This window comes from Protopterus annectens, chromosome 13.part0 (genome assembly GCF_019279795.1).
Source record: "Protopterus annectens isolate FY-2018-M chromosome 13.part0, PAN1.0, whole genome shotgun sequence".
NCBI lineage: Eukaryota > Metazoa > Chordata > Ceratodontiformes > Protopteridae > Protopterus > Protopterus annectens.
In genome coordinates, this window is record NC_056747.1 from 584,146,803 (window position 1) to 584,167,810 (window position 21,008).

General features: G+C 38.4%; 1 protein-coding gene across 1 annotated transcript in view; it reads left to right on the forward strand.

The window, feature by feature from the left end:
* Window positions 1-21,008, forward strand: part of KIAA0753 (KIAA0753 ortholog) — a 1,485,993-nt gene that overhangs the window by 11,970 nt on the left and 1,453,015 nt on the right. The gene's annotated exons all lie outside the window — the stretch shown is intronic.

Below are 21,008 nucleotides of genomic sequence, written 5' to 3' on the forward strand. Positions count from 1 at the left end.
GAGAGAACATCTGCGAAGGCCAACCCACTTAGGTTCTTAACCTTGAATTATCTTCTGTTCCTCCTTTCTCCCTTTCCACTTTACTAAAAAATAAATAAATAAATAATCTAAGCTTGTTTCCTGCCTTTCCTGTAACTAGGCTAGTCCAGATACAGACTTGCTGTATCCAGGACTGTTTGTAAGCTTCTGAGCCCACCAAGCCTTTCTGTGTTGGAGGGAATCCTTCTAGCTTATCAGTGGGAGTAGTAAGCACTAGGTAGCCTATCTACCACAGGCAGAGTGGTTTCAGGCCCAGAAATTGTAGTTTATTGGCTGTTTGGGCAGTTTTTCCATCTCTTTCAACTTTCTGGTTTAAAAGCCCATGTTTGCATTTGTTTCTCACCTTTCCTGATACTAGTGTAGTCCAGATACATATTTGCTGCATCCAGGACTGTTTGTAAGCTTCTGAGTGGTGCCAAAAAGTCTGCTCCTCAATTTTTCCGTTAGATCTGCTTGAAAAATTATATGGAGCTTCTTACTTGTTGCTTGCTGTGGGATTTGAAGTCTTCTAAGACACTCAGTCTTGCTGGCTGGAATCAAAGTCTGGTTATAGTTGCATTCACAGTCTGTTGCATACAGAAACTTGCAGAATATACACTGATGAGAGAATATACTTTGCAGCATCAACTTTAGAGCAATAACAAATAACTTTTTATAATAAACCAAATGGACTAACGTTGCAGCTTAATGTACTGTTCTACTTTACTTCTCATATAGTACAGATGATGTGAGAGATATAACATTTACCTCAGGACAACAAATGTGTCCCTACCAGACCCCTAACATAACTGGATTTAATACAGACTTTATATATATATATATATATATATATATATATATATATATTTTAGTTAAACACACACCCTCTTGGTTTTGGAAAGATACTGCCTTGATGACGCAAATGCTGACACATCTGTTCTTGTGCAAATGCTGATAAGTAAACTGTCTTCAAGGAAACGCCTTGTGGATTAACTTTCTTAGAAAAGCATATTTTTAAACTTTCTTAGAAAAACATGTCCTGTTGTCCATTGAAAGCAGATTACATTATTGTCATGTCTGTAAGAAGTCAGCTTTCTTGAAGTGTGTGTAATACACTCATAAGCAAGTTCCTTATTTTTTTAAGCCACAGTCATTTAGTATGGTTGCTGATCACATATTACTAAACTCTGTTTCTGCATTTAAGCAAGCTTTTTCTTTCAGCATATTTACAACAGAATTAATTTCAGCCTTATATTCATAATATCTAACAATTCCCTCTGTTTTTAAACATACTCAAAACATTTTATACTGATATGTATTTTTTGATCACATTATATAGAAAACACAAGAAACAAACCTTTAGTCTTTTGATACAGCAAATCAAAATGCAATTTTACATAGTTAATACAATTATATTAAAGTATTACTACCAAACTGAATGTATTTAACAACTTTTTCTTTTGCAGACCATTCTGTGAAATTGTTTTATCAGTTATGAGCTGTGTCTGCTTTAGTTTAACCTGATTAATTTATTCCTTTGCAATTACAGAATTTAATTTATGACTTAGAACTGTTTCATTAACTCTTTGCAACTGTTGAATTAACTATAAGAGACAAGAACCATGTGCTACTGCAAGCATTTATACACTACTGAAAATATACAGTTTCACTGTCATTTTAACCATAACATTGTGATCATGTTTTTGAACTGCTCATTAACATTTTGGTAAAATACTGAACTGGGCTTAGATAAAAAATATTTGAAAGCAATTATTTTACTGGGGTAAAACCAGTGATATTACAACTTGACAAATTACTTTTAAACTTATTACAATGTATTCTGTACAGTATGTATTTACACAGACTGTTTGTTATTCATGCATTTTATTACTAGATATTAATTTTATTTGTACTGAATTCTTCTGCATTTGTATATACAAAGACTATAAAGTACATTTGGAAAACTTTTATGTCTCTTAAGAAGTATCTAGTGGAATTGACACCAAAGGCATATGTCCTGTTATTTTAAACTACATATTCAACAATTAAAAGTATTCATGCTTTTTTATACCAACATTGTTTTGTCAAAAACATATTTAAAATAGTGACCAATCTTGTTCAGTTTTTTATATAGCTTTACTCTCTCTTGTATAGCTGTTAGCAATTTTAAGCCATCTCTTGTATAGCTTTACAGTTTAACAGGTTGTAAATACAATTTAATACTAAACAATACAATAATAACCATTATGATAGCTATTAACAACTTGTAAAATATCTTATCCTGTCAGGTTTAATCTGTTTACCAATATTTCTAATGCACTAATACCTGTTTTTCCTCCCCCTAAAAGAGTATTGTCAAGAAGGAATGAAATATTATTTTTCTTGTAGCTTTTTTCTGACCCTTGTGCAATACTGCTTATACAGTCAGTGTAAAACTGAGAAAGTACCCCTCCCCCTGTAGTACTGCAGCACTGTTTATCTGCCTTACACTGTGAGAATAGAATGCACGTCAGCCCAACACTTTGGTTATACATTTATTTTATTAGGTTACCAAACTATAGACCCCTGTCTGATTTGATAATTATTTATAAAGCGTTTGCTGTTTACTACCACTAGTAGGCATTTACCCCCTGCTGCACAATTGATTTGAACTGTATGTATACTATAGCCCATTTATTGGCTGTACTTGATGCAAATGAGTTTTTTTCTTTTAACATTTACTTGCAAACAGATTATCAGTGACATCTATGCACAATTGTGACATTTTATTACAATTACCAAATAGTGTTGCCTGTAAACATTTTAACAAGTATGTTTTAATAACAATGCTTTAGAAAAACTCAAGCTACTTGTCTGGCAATCAGTCTTGTTGTTTATCTTATCTTTCCAACATTTCCTGTAACTATTCATTCAGTCTAGGAAGGTCTGAGCTCACATTTCATACTATGTAAACTATAGTTAATTCTTTTGGCATTTTTCCTTTAATGTGATTGTGATTTGCATAACTATGCATTTATCTACATAAACAGACATTATTTTACAATTAGCTTAAATGGATTTCAGTATTTTATTTATGTAACTATTTAACTGTCCTGCCATTAATTTTACAAAAACTGTTTAACTAATACCATCTGTGATTTTATTTCTTTTTAAAATTCAGAACTTTAACTGTTTGGTGTTACTATATACTTATAAAAAAATTGTAAAAAACAAAATAGATATTAGCTTAATTAACATATGTTTATACTTACATTATTTATATTTGCTGTTGTCTGCTTTTGTGCATTGTAAACAAATGTACTCCTAGATGAAAATAACATACATGCATGTCTGTCTTGTATCTGCATATCTTTATACAATCATGTCAGTCTTGTGACTTTAACTTTTTACTCTTATTATCTATTTTTATTTAATTTTATACACTAGAACAGTTTTGTTTACCTTTTGACTATGCTAAGAATGGCAGTCATATGCTCTACTTTTTACTGTAGTACTGATAAATACATTGCTTTAATTGAATGGAAGTTTTAAACATTTGAGAATGATTTGTCAGATCCTACCATCCTACCATGTAAGCTTAACCATTTTCAAAACACAAACATATTATAAAATATATCTCTTTTGTACAGATCAGCTGTAGTTTCCTACTCTTTCCCAATGTATGTAGGAAGTCAGTCTCTGTCAGTTCAGCTAATCTATTTTCATCTTGTAACTGTTGTTTAAGAGTCTGCTGTAATATTGCATGGTCTTTCTGACATTTTTTAGTAAGCTGTTCTGCTGAATTTGAAACTCCTATGCACTTTTGAAAAGATGTATGTATAACTTGTCTAAACTTCCTGAACTCATTGTGTCTGTCTTTTAGAAGTTTACTACATTCCTTTGTAACAAAATGTACTAGGGGTTCTATCAGTAACTAATTTGACTCGCATGTGGTAACAGGACATAACTGTTCAACATCTGAATATAATAGAAACACTTTACCCTTAGTTAATTCTTTATCATGAACAGATCTGTCTTTACAGTCTATTTTTTTAGCAATATGATGCAATACTTTTTTTATGGCATAATACACAAAATGCAGTTTTTGTTGAAGCACACAATAAACATTTGTCATATTTCACATTGTTTTCTTTGAGATACCAGTTAAATATTGTAATACATTTGCATAATGCCTTACTATCAACCTGCTCTAATAAGGTTTTACATTTACTAATGTGCTGTGTATACCAACATTGCAATTTACTAAAGTTTGGTTTACTCCTGTATGAATTATAAATAATATCCATACTGTCTAATAATATACAAACTGTCTAACATCATCCACACTAAATATGTGACACAGAAAAAAGTCTTACCAGTTAGCAAGAAAACAGGTGATCAGGCTGTTGTTGCTGATGGCTGGAAATTTTTCAAAGTCATTCGAGAAGCTGGGAAAGCACAACAGGCAGCGGACTGCTGTGCTAGTGGACATCCACCTTTTCTTGGAGAATTTATGGCACTGCGAAATTCTTGAACTGGTCTCACCCCGGATTTTAGATGTCTAAAAAACTTTACTACTGCAAGCTGCATAAACTGGAATACTTCTGTTTAGGATTTACACATACGTACAAATGTTAGTTACTGCAATTTAACTGAAGTGACCCTCTGCAGGGCTTACCATCACTCCCCATGTGTTTGAATGCAGATTGTAGGTTCAAATGCAGGCTAGCTTGCCATTGAAAAATTATATGGAGCTTCTTACTTGCTGCTTGCTGTGGGATTTGAAGTCTTCTTAAGACACTCAGTCTTGCTGGCTGGAATCAAAGTCTGGTTATAGTTGCATTCACAGTCTGTTGCATACAGAAACTTGCAAAATATACACTGATGAGGGAATATACTTTGCAGCATCAACTTTAGAGCAATAACAAATAACTTTTTATAACAAACCAAATGGACTAACGTTGCAGCTTAAAGTACTGTTCCACTTTACTTCTCATATAGTACAGATGATGAGAGATATAACATTTACCCCAGGACAACAAATGTGTCCCTACCATACCCCTAACATAACTGGATTTAATACAGACTTTATATATATATATATATATATATATATATATATATATTTTAGTTAAACACACACCCTCTTGGTTTTGGAAAGATACTGCATTGATGACGCAAATGCTGACACATCTGTTCTTGTGCAAATGCTGATAAGTAAACTGTCTTCAAGGAAACGCCTTGTGGATTAACTTTCTTAGAAAAGCATATTTTTAAACTTTCTTAGAAAAACATGTCCTGTTGTCCATTGAAAGCAGATTACATTCTTGTCATGTCTGTAAGAAGTCAGCTTTCTTGATGTGTGTGTAATACACTCATAAGCAAGTTCCTTATTTTTTAAGCCACAGTCATTTAGTATGGTTGCTGATCACATATTACTAAACTCTGTTTCTGCATTAAAGCAAGCTTTTTCTTTCAGCATATTTACAACAGAATTAATTTCAGCCTTATATTCATAATATCTAACACTGCTAGTTCTCTCCTCTCCTGCACTTTTCCTAGCTTATTAGTCTAGCACTTTTCCAAACTTCTTGTAGCAATTATGTAGCACACAAGTGCTACCAGCACTAAACGTTCTACAAGGAAACTGCTCCAGTACTTATTATTAATGCCCATCCCTCCAGGCATGTCTAAAGGTTAGTTCCCTGTGCTTTCTCCTATTAACCTGGTGAACTTGGGCATTCTGAGGCAATGTAGCAACTGCCTCATGTACCCTTTCCTATTACCTCCCAACACTCAGACTTGCGAGAGATGCACTTATATATCCAAAGTGGAACCCATGCACTCTCCAGCAAGACCGGGATAGCTGGTCAAGAGGAGAAGGTCAACACATCCAGAACACACACCATCACTGCCTTCACATAAAAACACAAACAACACACACACACCTTTGCGGAGGCTCTCAATAAAAATCTTCCGAAACAGCAGAGACCTCCAAGGCAGAAACGCACTCTACCATCACAACACAACACTAATCATGAGACACACAACTCTCCTAAACAGTGTGCCACTCAACCAAAGCCCCTAAGGCAAAACAGCATGCCCAACACACTAGTCATAGGTGACTTGATAGTGAGGTACACTGATGTTCCACTCACTAGGTTGAATAAGGAGAAGGTAACAGTCAGCTGGCTGTCATGTGCCAGGATCCACCACATAACGTACGCATTCGGGTTCCTCAACAACAGGTACAAATATGACTCTATCATTGTACATGTGGGTGTGAATGACCTGAGACGTACCTCCCTGAACTACATGAAGAGAGTCATGGAGGAACTCTCGGATTATGTAGCCCAGGCGGGTAAGACCCTAGCCCTGAGCAGCCTCCTACCATCACTCAGAATGATACCACAGTACAAGCAGAAAATTATTGATTTCAACAATTGGCTAAGTTTCTGGTGTCATTCTAAGGGGATCCAGTATCTGTCTGCCTGGGATGACATGATTGACAGACCACGATGCTTTGCCAGAGATGGCCTGCGTCTGTCATCTCTGGGCTTCCGGATGCGGCCAAGGCTCTTGCCACCCCTATAATGCCTTTTTTAGGCAGTGTTCCAAAGTCCAAATTACCACCATAACAGCTACAAACAAATGTAATCTGAGAGTCATGCTGCTCAATGCTAGAAGTCTAAATCTCAAAATGCACTTGCATGGAGAACATCGACATTTGTGTTGTAACAGAGACCTGGTTCAAGGCAGCAGAAGCACTCCTGTACTACCAGGCTGTAACTCATTCCACACTTTTCCGCCCCAGAACTTGGACTGAAGCTCCAAAGGCGGTGGTGTTTCCCTATTCATAAAGGATGCACACACCTAGAGACTGGTAGCCCAACGTAACGCATCAGAGATACTTCAGGTGCAGCTAACATTGGGTAAGACAGCAATTCAGGTCATAGCCTGCTATAGGTCCCCAACCATGTCCCAAGACTCGCACTCCACGTTCCTAAGCATCCTGGAGAATATTAGGGTCCAACCTAACACTCTCATACTGGGCGACTTTAACTACCCCTCCATTAACTGGGAAAACTACTCGTGTACCAATACACTTGCCCAATGTTTCCTGGAATTCATTAATTCCAATGCCCTGGACCAGCTCATTCTTACTCCCACTAGAGGTAGCAACATCCTTGATCTGGTCATTACTAACATGGACGACTGTTGCTGTACACCATTAGTCAACTCCTCCCTGGTTAGATCCTACCACAAACTAATCACCTTGGAAATCCATATCCCTCCCACCCGCCTCGCAAAGGTAACCACTATGAAAAACTTCTCCAAAGCTAACTTTGGGCTCCTAAAAACAGAGTTGGTTAACTTCACAGCACCCATGCAAATGGAGAATAGTTGCATGACCACCAAATCATACACCAGTGCACTATACGAACACGTACACAAATGCATGGATCTCGCCATATCCAATAGAACCAAGACACTCTACTCCAAAAAAAGAAAGCCAATCTGGTGGTCCCCTGCCATAAACTCTACAATAGAAGGAGGAAACTGATGCGGAATAAGGTGAAGCCCCAAGACGGGAAACACTCCCTTATTAGCCTCAGCAAAAAGTTGAGATCCCTTATCAAATCCTCTAAAGCTAGCTATGAAAACAGAATTGCAGCAGATAGTAAGGACAACCACAAGGCCTTCTATAGTTATGTAAAGAATCTCCACGGCAATACCGAGATTTGCTCCGAGTTACTGCACAATGGTACCGCCTATACTGAGCCAACAGATATTGCCAATATACTGGCCAACAGATTCAGTGCCAGATTTACCCCCCCCCTCACAAAAGGACCAATCAAAATACCAGTAGATTGCCAGGCATCCAGTATTACTGCTGCACAGATTAAAACAGCATTGTCCAAGCCAAGAATACAGCTTCTATGGGACCTGACAAAATCCCTGGTTGTATTCTACATGAACTACAGAGTGAAGTGGCACCGTACCTGTGTGCCCTTTTCAATCACAGCCTCACCTCTGGCTTTGTCCCTACCGAATGGGGTACTGCTACAGTCATCCCTCTCCACAAAGGACGAGCGACTACAGTTCCTGGGAACTATTGCCCCATTAGCCTGATGAATGAGTCTGATATGCAAAGCTATGGAACGCATCATCATGGACCTAAAAACAAGGATATAAGGAATCTCCAAACTCTGGATCCCACACAGTTTGGTTTTGTGAAGGGTAGATTATAGCTGCTCAATCTGGTCGACTTCTTTGAGTCAGTCACCAGAGCTGTGGATGATGGCAGGGTTCATACAGCCTACCTTGATCTGGCCAAAGCCTTTGATACCATTCCCCACTCAGAAATCATAGAAAAACTCACCAAGGTAGGTATCAACCTCTATATCACTAGGTGGGTTGCAAACTGGCTCACAGATAGAACCAACAGTGTGAAAGTAGCTGACTCCAAGTCAGACTGCCACCAGTCATGAATGGAGTCCCACAGGGTTCGGTCCTGGATCCTCTCCTGTTTGATATCTACTTCTCTGAAGTCCAGGGCAACATGAAGGGACTCTAGCTGACAAAGTTTGTGGATGATTGCAAGTTCGGAGCTATTATTAACTCCCCAAGTGATGTTGACATCCTACAGAAAGGCCTCACTGAGACCAACGACTGGTGTCAGAACCATGGCCTTAAGCTCAATGCCAAAAAATGTGTCGTCATTCCTTTGGGAAAAACTCATTTCCCATGCATTACCATATTGATGGTAGTCCACTGAACACAGAAGGCGTTATAAGAGATCTGGAAACACAGGTTGACAGGAACCTCTCTTTTTGACCACCACATTGCCACTGTGGTCAGAAAGTCCTTCTGTATGGCACATCTCATTACTAAGGGTTTTGCATCCAGGAGGAAAGAGGTCATTGTCTCCCTCTACTCTTCCCTCATTAGGCCAGTCATCGAGTGTAATGCCCCAGTTGGCATGTACCTCACTAGACACCTGAAACAAATGGAGAGGCCGCAAAAGTACCTCACAAAGAGGATCCTAGGTCTTAAACACTTGTCCTATATGGACAGACTCAAAACTCCAACTATTCTCTGTCTCATATCGCCTACGTAGAGGCGATCTCTGATTGATCTACAAAGTCATGTCTGACCAAGCTCTGTTAGAAATGCTACATCTAAAGAAATCCCAATCCCTCCTGATCACACGCTCCAGAGACCTCAGCCTCATTACCACCATCAGCAGAACAAGCTGACGGGACAAGTTCATAACCCAGAGACTGCCCATGCCATGGAATAGACTTCCCATGCATGTCAAACAGAGCACCTCACTGGCCCTCTTCAAGAGAAATCTTGATGAGTGGATGGGAAATAGAAAATTCACCCCAGGGATCACTCCAGTAGCTCTGCTCGACAGATGCACTGGGTACTAACGTCAGGTAGAACGATGCCAGGGTAATCCTATGGGCTAGGCTGGCAAAGGTTCCAGGGCCATTAGCCTAGTACACACCTATGAATATACAATATTAACTTCATTTTTTGAAGCAGGCATGTATGTGTTTACATGGTAAAATATTAAGCATCACACTGGAATAAACCATGGAGTTGAACAAAACCATCCCATCTCCCTTTTCTGGCTTCATAAATCGTATGGAACTGACCTTGGGTAACTCTTTCAGTAATGCTCTTTCCTAATTGTTCAATTACAGTGGTGATATTGTTTTTTATTTTCCTTTTCAAACAAGTAACTATCATCCATAGCACCTTTCTCAAAGATGTTAAAGGATGTTATTGTGTATTGAAGATGCTTTTCATTTTAACCCAAAATTGGCCGTTACTTTACTCTCTATACCTACTCTGCCACCCCTTTATTTATGAAAAAATATCTCTAAATTTAACTTTCTTGTGAATAATTTAAACTCTGCTAAGCAGTCAGCAACATCCAAACCTCTTGAAGGAACATATTTAAAGCTCTTTTGAAAAAGGCTAAAATGTTCTGTGGAGATGGGCACACGAGTATAGCTGAAAATGTAACCATTATAAGTAAATATAATACCTTGTTTTATTATATTCAGTGCCTCTTTTTCCTCTCTTCCCCCCTCATAATATTTCTCCCCATTCTGTTGTGTAAAGCACTTGTAGCTTGGACCTGGATCCAAACCCTGTCTGGACCGCCTCGCCAGCTGCTCTAATATAACATAATAGTGCTACAGATGACCATTCAAGAGGATGCTCGGTGTTAGCACTGATGAGTTTTGTAATATCTGAAATCCTTTGCAACAAGTGGTTAAGTCTTCAGTGTGTATATTGTTGCCAATCCACTGTACGAGACTTTGGGCAAGAAACCCCATTTCTGCCAAGAGCTTTTGTTGTGTAAACATATAAGAGAAACTGCTTAATACTGCACTAATTGATAACTTGTGCAGAATATCCAAAACGGACTTTCACAACATATGTCACATACAGATCTCTGTTTTAGGACATCTTTAAGCCCTTTTCCAAACTTTTTAATTTTCAGTTAATATATTTTTTGTTCCCTTTCTGTTTTATTGTTTCTGTATTACCCCCAGCGCCTCTATCCATCTCCAGGTCTACCAGTTTCTCTTGTAGTCACCAAACTATATCTGGTCTAAGACTGAGACTGGAGTAACATTTAAGGGTATCCTGGGGTTCATTCCATTGACTGCTTCCACCAGGAATTTTTTTTTTTTTTAATTTATGACCCTACCCCCAGTGGGCGCGCATACACACACACACACACACACACACACACACACACACACACACACACACACACACACACACACACACACACACACACACACACACACTCGCCTATTGTGTCCAAGGATTATTCCTAGTATGGACCATGTTTACCAGCAAGGAATGCCTGTATGATTCTGTCCCTGTCAGCACCTCAGACACCTGAGCTTCTGACTGAATCTAGATCATCTGGGACATAGTTAGGTTTTATCCATCAATGCCATGTTTCTTGCTGTAATTCGCAGTTAAATTTGAGCATCTTTGTCATATATTCTGAAGTACTTTAATGCTCTTGATTTTTGCTATAAAATTTGAAACTGTAGAATGACCTGCAATTATCAGGGTTTTCAAACTGAAATGCTGTTGTAAGTTCTGTAAATTCTGTGAATTACTTTTCAAGTGATTTCTTTACTGTTCCCAAATTCTGAAACAACTTTTAAATTGTGGTAACCCTTATATTTAACATTTACACTTTTTGATTTTTTTCTGGAATGTCATTTAAGACTTTCTCACTCTATCTCAAAGTAAGCTGTTATTAACATTAATAGCATTACTATGCGCCCCCGTTCTCATCCACTTTAAAACCAGATCCATTTTTAGCCATTTTACCGTTCATGGTTTTCTGCTATATCTCAGACCTACACTTAATTATTTCACAAATTAATTGAAAATCTTTTTAAACAATTTTATATTCACTTACTGTGAAAACATTTCTGTTTGCTTTTACGCAGCTGATGAACTACATTAGGCTAGATTCAAAAGTTACGCTCTGTATGTCTTCCCTGATTCCAAAAGACTTGCTCTCAGTGTAAGTGACTTACTGCAGTGCAAGGCCTATCTGTAAACAGACTTAAACCAGGAGACAGATTCCAAAACACCTGTCGTTAGCCCGCTCTCAGTGTAAATGGTCACGTACACAGAGAGTATGTCTTTTGGAATTGGGCCTATTATTTTGAGACACTGATTTATTATTCTGTTTAAGCAACCACTGTTCAATTGAAATGCTAACACAACTATGTATTCACAAACATGGGAAAGGTTGTTTTGCTTTTGCATTATTTGTTAGTTTACAGAAGGTCATTCTGCTTTTTCAGTATACTTTTCATTAAATTGTCCCTTTTTAAAGCAGCAGTTCTTGTACATTAGTTTGTTTACCTTTACTATATGAAAATGACTTAACATTTTTTTGTGAATAATTACTACACGAGATTATACTGTGAAACTCACTCAGTAATGTATCTTTCCCAGTATTTATTACTTATGAACTCCCTTAATATTTTTTTATGTTTTGGTTATCTTTTTTTTTTGCTGTTGACCATCAAGCACCCTTTCCTGCTCACCCAGCTGCCTATTCTTTGTATCTGTAGGAGTGAGCCTTACTTAGGTTCATGGGTTCATAGGTTGGTACTAGGCTATCTGCCCTAGGGCCTATACAAGCCTAGCCATAACAATTCCCTGGCTATTTCTTCCCACACTATTTACTTTCCTGGACCCCTGTCTGGCAGGGCGACTGACGTGATCCCTGGGTTGAATTTCCTTTCTCCCATCCAATCGTCAAGGTTCCTTTTGAAGAGGGCCTACTTATCCCTTCTAAAAGTAAGAAGCGGGAAGGGGTGGTATCATCCTTCAGAGAATCTAGTATTTTGTATTTATAGCATTACATGCTCCCCTGTGAAAGCTTGTTACGGCTGAAGGACTTTGCGTGCAGTGACAATACTTAATGCGTGTCTCTTCTGCTACTATGAGAGGCATTCCTTCATTAGCCCTATCCTTGTGAAGGCAAAGTGACCCAGTCTCCGGATTTCTGCACAGTGCTTGAACCCCAGACATGCACCTCTCAACACTCCTTCAGAAAGAAGTGAGCAGGTTCCACCTCCTCATTCCTTGTTCTTCTCCAGCCAGCTGTTCCAGTGCCCAGATAGCTAGTTAAACCTGGATCATCTGGGTCATAGTCAGCTCTATAGAAATAACCTGTATGATTTTATTTTAATAATCTAATCCTGTCTTTTTAATTTAGTAATTATTACATTGTGAACGTATTGCATGCTGTTATTTTTTAAAAATTGTGTTATGTGAGCATTAGTCGGTTACTTGTGCTATAGAATCATACCTCATGACTTACTTTATACTATAAATGTATATAAAAATGTTTAGGTAATGTAAATTAAAATAGAACACACAAATGCAAAATGCATGGTTCAGCATTAAAGGAAAAGCAGTAAAGTCACTTGGCAAATAGTTGAAAGTCAAATATGAAGAGCCATAGAAGAAAATCCAGAAACTAAACCCCATCATAAACCACACTCTCATAATCGACTCTAAAGACTGCAGTTTGCAGAAAGGGAGAATTCTCCAACTGCAGAAATTGCCTTCAGTGTAACATTACATAAGCACCATTCTGTAGCACACAACATATTGTATGCAAGTAGCATTTAGCATTTCCAGATGACTAAGAAGTTTACTCTGTGGAAAGAAGTAGAAATGCAGAAAACTGAGCACATAAAAATTTGTAGATGGAGAGCACCTAGCTGCTGTTTTCTTTACACTAGCCATCTCAACAATTTGACCAGTCTCTTTAATACTGTTCACAGAAATCATAGTTGTAACAAAACTGTCCTGAATGCATAGCCTATGAACAAATATGCAGCTCATCTTTTCAGAAAATGTTTTGTGTACAATACATGCAAAATGTTTCCACACAAAATTGTATTCACGAATATGAAAAAATTGCTTTGTTTTGCTCTTGCATAATTTTAGTTTATAGAAATTCAATGTTTTTTAAGTGTCTGTTCATCACATTGTTGTATTATAATACAACAATTATTGCTTAGAACTTTAATTTGCTTACTTGTTCTTTTATGAAAATCACTTAATATTTTTCCTGGTTTGGTTATGCAGACTACAATTAATCTGATATAAATGAGTATTAGTTTTCAGGATTTTACATAAGCACAGCACAGGCATATGGATTTTTGACCACAGTACTGCTTACACGAAAAAGTATGCAAGCAGGTTTAAATACTTTATTTATGTGGAGAATAAAAACATGGAAAATGGGAGTATCTGCTCTGGAGCTACAGTTAAATTGAAGCATCAAGCTTGTTTTCCCCCAGTAAACAAAACGGAAGTGCATGAAACACCAGTATTTTATTATATAAACACTTGACTAACAAGAAAAAAATCCTGTTGACTGTGCCTTTTGTGTGTAACTTGAGTTGGTTGTACACTAATATTCATTGACTATTTCTCAAAATTTTCAAATATTGATAGATTTAACCCATGGGTAGCTGCATTGGTACGGCGGTTAGCATTGCCACCTCACATCAAGAAGTTCTCCAGTTCGATTCTCGGCTGGAGTGCCTTCTTTGCGGAGTCTGCATGTCCTCTCTGCGGTCACATGGGTTTCTTCCGGTTTCCTCCCAAATCCCAAAGACACACCGAAGGTGGATTGGACACTGTAAACTGGCCCTATGTGTGAGTGTGTGCACCTTCTGTTGAAGGTTGGGCGCCAGGCTGGCAACTCGACACCATAAAACTCCACTGCCAATTGTTCTGCGGACCGTTGTTCTGCTGTGGCGACCCATTATGGGAAAAAGCCAAAAGGAAAAGAAGCTAGATTTAGCCCAGCAAGTGTTATTTCTGCTATGCTTACCTTGATGTTGGTGATTAATTTGAACTAGATTTTTGCCTCAGAAGCCCTTCTGTATTCACTAGCTAACCACCATCCAGTTTTCTGCACATGGAATGTAAATACTAACAACCCCCTTTTTTCTCATTTTGCATATGTGACCTCTCACAACCAGGGCACATCATCTTCCAGCAAAGTGTTGTTTGTTATTTGATTTTCCTGTATATCACACACACTGTATTTTTGTTAGGTGTTTTGCTGATGTTATGTCCACACTCAAAGCTATCCTGTTCCACTAATAACGTGTAGAGTCAGAAGTACATCTAACACTTGTTGGTGAGTTGTTAAAACGTACTAATGATGAGTAATTAGATATACAAGCAGTATGTATTCCTGAAAAGGACTGGATGCCTAGCTCCTGGATGAATCTGGAGACCCTTATAACTGCCTTGCTAGAAGATCACAGAAAATTATCACCTTCAAGTTGTTTGTAGCTATGTAGTAAAATACATTAATTCCTACACATTTTGCTGAGATCTCATTAAGGCTGTGTCTAAGTGCAGCAAACCCTAGCATCTACCTGACTTCAATAGTAACTTCAGTTATAATAATTATTTCAGCATAAGTGTTACTATAATGAAATTGTTTTATAACCTCTGAATACTTTACTACTAATCCCTCACTGTCGTCTGACACACTTGAATTCATTACTCCCATGCAGTACTGTTCTGTGTATTGAGGCACTCTGCCACTAAAGTGTAAAATAAATAAATAAAGGGCAGTATGATTAACAAATCTGCAGATACTGACAGCCTAGAAACCTTCCCTTATAAATTTGCAGCGATTGATTCTGATACAGTTCTTATAAGTACTGTTGTTTCAAGCATCGGTAAATCACTTGCCTTTCTGTCATATATCTCACAGGTAGCACTGCCTGGAGCATCTGTGAATCACTTGCCTTTGTGTCTTAATGCTCATAAACAGTGCATGCTTAACATCTGTAAGGGATTTGCCTTTCCATCTTAGAACTTCTAAATAATAGTGTCCCCAATCATCTCTAAATTACCTGCCTTTCAGTCTTACTCTTTGTAGGTAGTACTCTTTTCAGTCTCTGTTAATAGCGGTCATCCTTTTTACTCACTAGCAGTAAGTACTATTCCTGGTTGTATATATTTTTAAGTTTAGTGTCTCGGGACCCATTTGTTACATCCTTGTTTAACACTTTACTTTTCCTTCTGATGTCTCTAACCTCAGAAGTTGTCTGCTGCAAAGTCGCTCCTGACTTGGTGTTTGATGTTGTGCAACCTCTGTTGTACTGATGCTCAACTCATTACGCAACTGAGAATTCAAAATAATCAAAGAGGTGCTCTTTTCTTAAACACATCAGTAGTATTTGCAGCAAGCATCCTGTAGACATAAAAAGCAGCAAAAATTTCATTTTTAATTTATTATTCTAGATTAAACTACTCATGCAATACACTTTTAATACAAAATGCCTGTTCTGTAGCTGCTAAATAACCTTATGGCTCAAAGTTTCTTTTTCCAATGACAAAATCCATACATTGATGTAGCTTTGTAATTCCTGCCTCCTTAGCTCCCTTGTCTACAGTCCCTCAACCCATCCCATCCCATTCACTGCACTCCTCACACTCACTCCTGTCCTCCGTTCTTCTGTGTTATTCTCCATGTCATCTCTTCTTCCTGTGGCGTGTTGCTGTTAATATACCACCAAACCCCTCACAGGGTGTCAGAGGTAGTGACTCGAAATATTGCATAGGAATCATTGGAAATGCAAGGCTTCTGAGTCGTGTGACCATAATGCCTTACCAGTTCCCCAACTAAACTGTTTCCTCCCCCTGAAGGAGTGCAAGCTAGTCAAGCCCATTTTAAATTTCTGAATACCCATCCAACAATAAAGGTCACCTTTGAAGGAAGATAGTGCATCATCAGATGGTGTATTGATTGTGTTCCTGCATTATTTATATTATCTAGACTTTACTATTGTTCTGTTTTGTCCACATCCCCCTCTCTTTTTTAAGTACTGTGTAAATAATGTGTTATCTATGTTTTAGCATGTTGACATATATGCAGTTGTTTTATTTATCTTAATCTGTATCTCAAATAATTGGAGTTCTCTTCATGCTTTGAGTTTCCTGAGGAGTGTGCTTGATTAAATATTGAACTATTCTGCACAGTTATGATGAAAAGTGTGTTTGTATGTATACATACATGTCCGCACGTACTTGGGGGTTCTATATTTACTGTAGAATTCAAAATGCAAAAATTTTATTAAAGAGCTCCAGCCAGAAAATAAAATGTGTATTATAAAGGGGTGAACACTTATAAGCAAGAACATGTACATTGTCTGTCAAGTGTTGCTTCATAATTTAGTTTGTTTGTGTCTTTCGGCTTTTCCCGGTTAGGGGTTGCCACAACAGAACTCCGGTCCGCTAATGATTGGCAGTTGATTTTTACGTACCGGCTTGCCAGGCCTGACGCACAACATTCAACGAAGGTACACCCATTCACGCATGTCTCCATGCAGAAGACGCTCTAGCTGAGAATAGAACCGGACAGCGTCTTACTGTGAAGTGACAACGCTACCGCAGCACCACCACCTTCATAATTTAGTAATGTTCAGTATTTCTCTCTGGCACATACAATGTACACATTGCTTCAGATTACCCTAGAATGTCCTCATTGGCATTTTCTGAGAGAAGTCAGCCTTTTTTATCACTACCTTGACGAGGTTGGTCATCCTAACAGTATGAAATTATATTGTTTAGAATGCAAAGAACATGAACAGTGAAACTAGCAGGTGCTTTGTTTTATTTTGTTTCTTATAGTTTTATACACTGTAGTCCTGTAATATGCTTTTTGTGTTGGATTGCATGCGTACTCATGCACAATACATTACCTTGTTTTGAGAGTTACTGTGACAGAGGCCTGCATGCTTATGATTAAAAGGATCAGTATGATTTGCCACAAATAAAGGCAGTAGAAAAATATTGCTTCATGAATATTAATGAGCATCTGTATATACCATGTTATGAGTAGCAATGAAGAAGAGGAGTGCCTTCCAGTGAGAAAAGTCCCCATCATTTTCTTTGTTATAATCTGTAAACTGTTTCTGGCTTGTTAAAAGTAGTGGATTCAGGGGCAGTCAAGTAATGAAGCCATTGAGAACTGCATGAGGCTCTGAAGGAATCCAAGAGTGAGTATTAAAAAAAAAAAAAAAAAAAAAAAAATTAGAAAAGAAAAAATACAGCATTATGGTCTTCATGCTTTGACCAGTATTCTTCTTTGATACCCCATGGTATGTAAATATTTCACTTTATTTTACATGCTATAGATGTCATTCATAGACTCAAGAGTTTTCAAGACAGCATCACTCCATTGTTCATAATCACCTTGCCAATAGTCACACTTACAGGGCACCTCCTGCCTGCAGGAGGGCAAAGTGAGTCAGGCTTTGAATTTGGGGGTGCCCATCCAGTCATCAAAACTTATCTTAAAGGAAGTAATGATATAACACTGTTTTGTATGTTGGGGAGGTTATTCCATAGATGGGGGATGTACTGCGTGATAGGTCTATCCCACCAGCATGTCTTATTTATATGGTAATGGAAATCCAAGTCTTTCTGAGTGTTTGTGGAACCATTTGTTTTATGGAAGTGTGGGAAATTAGAGGGTTAAAACCTTCACAGTATGGAATGTCAGGCATAAATCACTATGCACGGAAATCTGTAAGAGAGACAGACTGTTGTGATGGAGCTTCAAGTCTGTCTTAATACCTCCAGGTCTTTATTTTCATTTCTCTTTTTTAATTGGCACCTCTGGGGTCTTTCTGACCATATGATATGTTTGAATAGATGCATCTTTTGGTACATTCTTTACATGGGATTGTAGGAGATCACATATTCTTTCTTTGTGGTTATGTTTAGTAATAAAAGTGTTGTACTGGTATAAAGAAAAAGTATATTTATTCTTTTTCTTAGGAAGTATCATACAGTATTATGGATTTAATGATTTCACAAGAAGTGGTCAACATGTGACAGCTGTATTAATTGTACTGCACACATGCATGCTTGTAAAGATGATCGTATCAAAGCAGCATACAGCATTATGATCTTGATGCTTTTTCTTCTAATACCCTATACTCAGAAGAAATAGCCAAATATAGGCAAGAGGAGCATTTCACTTTCTTACATTATTTCAAATGTCATTGTGTAGAGTATTTGCATGTGGCTGTAGGATGTTACACATTTTTGCTTTGCTCATCATATATTTTTAACAATAAAACAATTTTGCTGAAAAATGATATTGTGGAAGCAGCATGGAGCATTACATTCTTAATGCTTTTCACTACAGCGACAGATCTTGGCTTGTGACTGGAATATTTCTACAAATGAAACTGTTGCAAAAAAGAGTAAAATCCCATGACTGGAGGAACTCCCTGGTCAACCTCAGTAAGAAGCTGAGATCCCTCATAAAATCATCCAAAGCTAGTTACGAAAACAAAATTGCCACTGACTCTAAAGACAACCACAAAGCATTCTATAGCTATGTCAACAATCTAAATGGGAACACTCAGATCTGCTCTGAGTTACAGCACAATGGCACTAAATGTACAGAACCAACTGATATTGCCAACATCCTAGCAGATAGGTTCAGTGCTAACTTTACCCCCCTCTCACCCCCTAGAGGGCCCATCTCTATATCGGAAAAATGCAAAGTTCCTATAATCACGACTGCACAGGTAAAAAACACACTCTCTAAAGCCAAGAACACAGCATCCATGGGACCTGACAATATCCCAGGCTGTGTTCTACACGAACTACAGAATGAACTGGCACCCTACCTAAGTACCATGTTCAATCATAGCCTCACCTCAGGCTTTGTACCCACTGAATGGCGCACCGCGATGGTTATCCCACTCCACAAAGGGGGAGCCACGACGGACCCCAGGAACTACCGCCCCATTAGCCTGACGAGCCTGGTCTGCAAGGCCATGGAACGTATCATCGTGGAACTCATAAACAAAGACACTGGTAATCTCCAAACTCTGGACCCTACCCAGTTTGGATTTGTAAAAGGCAGATCATGTCTCCTAAACCTGACTGACTTCTTTGAAGCAGTCACCAAAGCCATAGATGAGGGTAAAATGGTTCACACAGCTTATCTAGATCTCGCCAAGGCTTTCGACACCATCCCCACTCTGGAATTATAGATAAGCTCACTAAACTAGGTATAAATCCCTATGTCACAAGATGGGTTGCCAACTGGCTCACGGACAGAACCCAAACTGTGAAAGTAGCGGATTCCAAATCCGACATCAGACCAGTGACAAGTGGAGTACCACAGGGTTCAGTCCTGGGTCCTCTCCTGTTTGGTATCTACTTCTCTGAAGTGCAGGCCAACACAGAAGGTCTTTGGCTAACAAAGTTTGCAGATGACTGCAAACTAGGAGCCATAAACGAAACTCCTAATGATGTGGACAAACTACAAAAGGGCCTCACTGAGACGGATACCTGGTGTCAAAGCCATGGCCTGAAGCTCAATGCCAAAAAGTGTATTGTCATCCCCTTTGGTAAAAACTCTGTACCCATGAACTACCACATAGCTGGTAGTCTACTTAATGCCGAAAATGTGATGAGACCTTGGGACACAGGTGGACAGTAGCCTCTCCTTTGATAATCACATCGCCACAGTGGTCAGGAAATCCTTCTATATGGCTCATCTCATCACAAAAGGATTCTCATCCAGAAAAAAAAGAGGTCATTGTTCCCCTCTACTCATCACTCATTAGACCCATTATAGAGTACAACGCCCCTTTTGGTATGTACCTTACAAGACATCTACAACAACTGGAAAGACTGCAGAAATACCTCACAAAGAGGATTACTGGCCTCAAACAGATGCCCTATGCAGACCGTCTCAAAAAACTACAGCTTTACTCCTTCGCATATCGCCTACTCAGGGGCGATCTCTGCCTAACATACAAAGCTATGTCAAACCCAGAGCTGTTGGACATGCTCCACTTAAAGAAATCCCAATCCCTCCGAGCTACACGCTTTAGGGACCTAAACCTTGTCACCACAATAAACAGAACATGCTGGAGGGATAGATTCTTGTCCCAGAGACTTCCCATACTCTGGAACAGACTACCTATCTATGTCAAACAGAGCTCCTCATTAGCACTCTTCAAGAAAAATCTTGATTGGATGGGAAATGGGAAATTCACCCTGGAGATCACTTCTGTGGCTCTGCTTGACAGGGGCACAGGAAAATAATTTTCTTGGGTGGCGAAAGCCAGGGTACATTTTTTGGCTAGACCTACCTATGAACCTATGTTAAGATCTGTACTAGGTGATTATGTTGAAATAGTATGGCAACTGTATTGTTTCCTAGAAACAGAGGATTCAGATTTGGAGCCTGTTATACATAAAGAACATGGGAAAATACTAAAATGTTGCCCCCCCCCCCCCAAAAAAAAAAAGTCAGACAACTGCTTAGATGTGTACAGAGCATACAGTTTCACTGATGGCTGAGTGACTTGACTGTGAGTTTTCTAAAACAATCTGCATTTTTCATAGCCTGAACTGTAATGTTCACG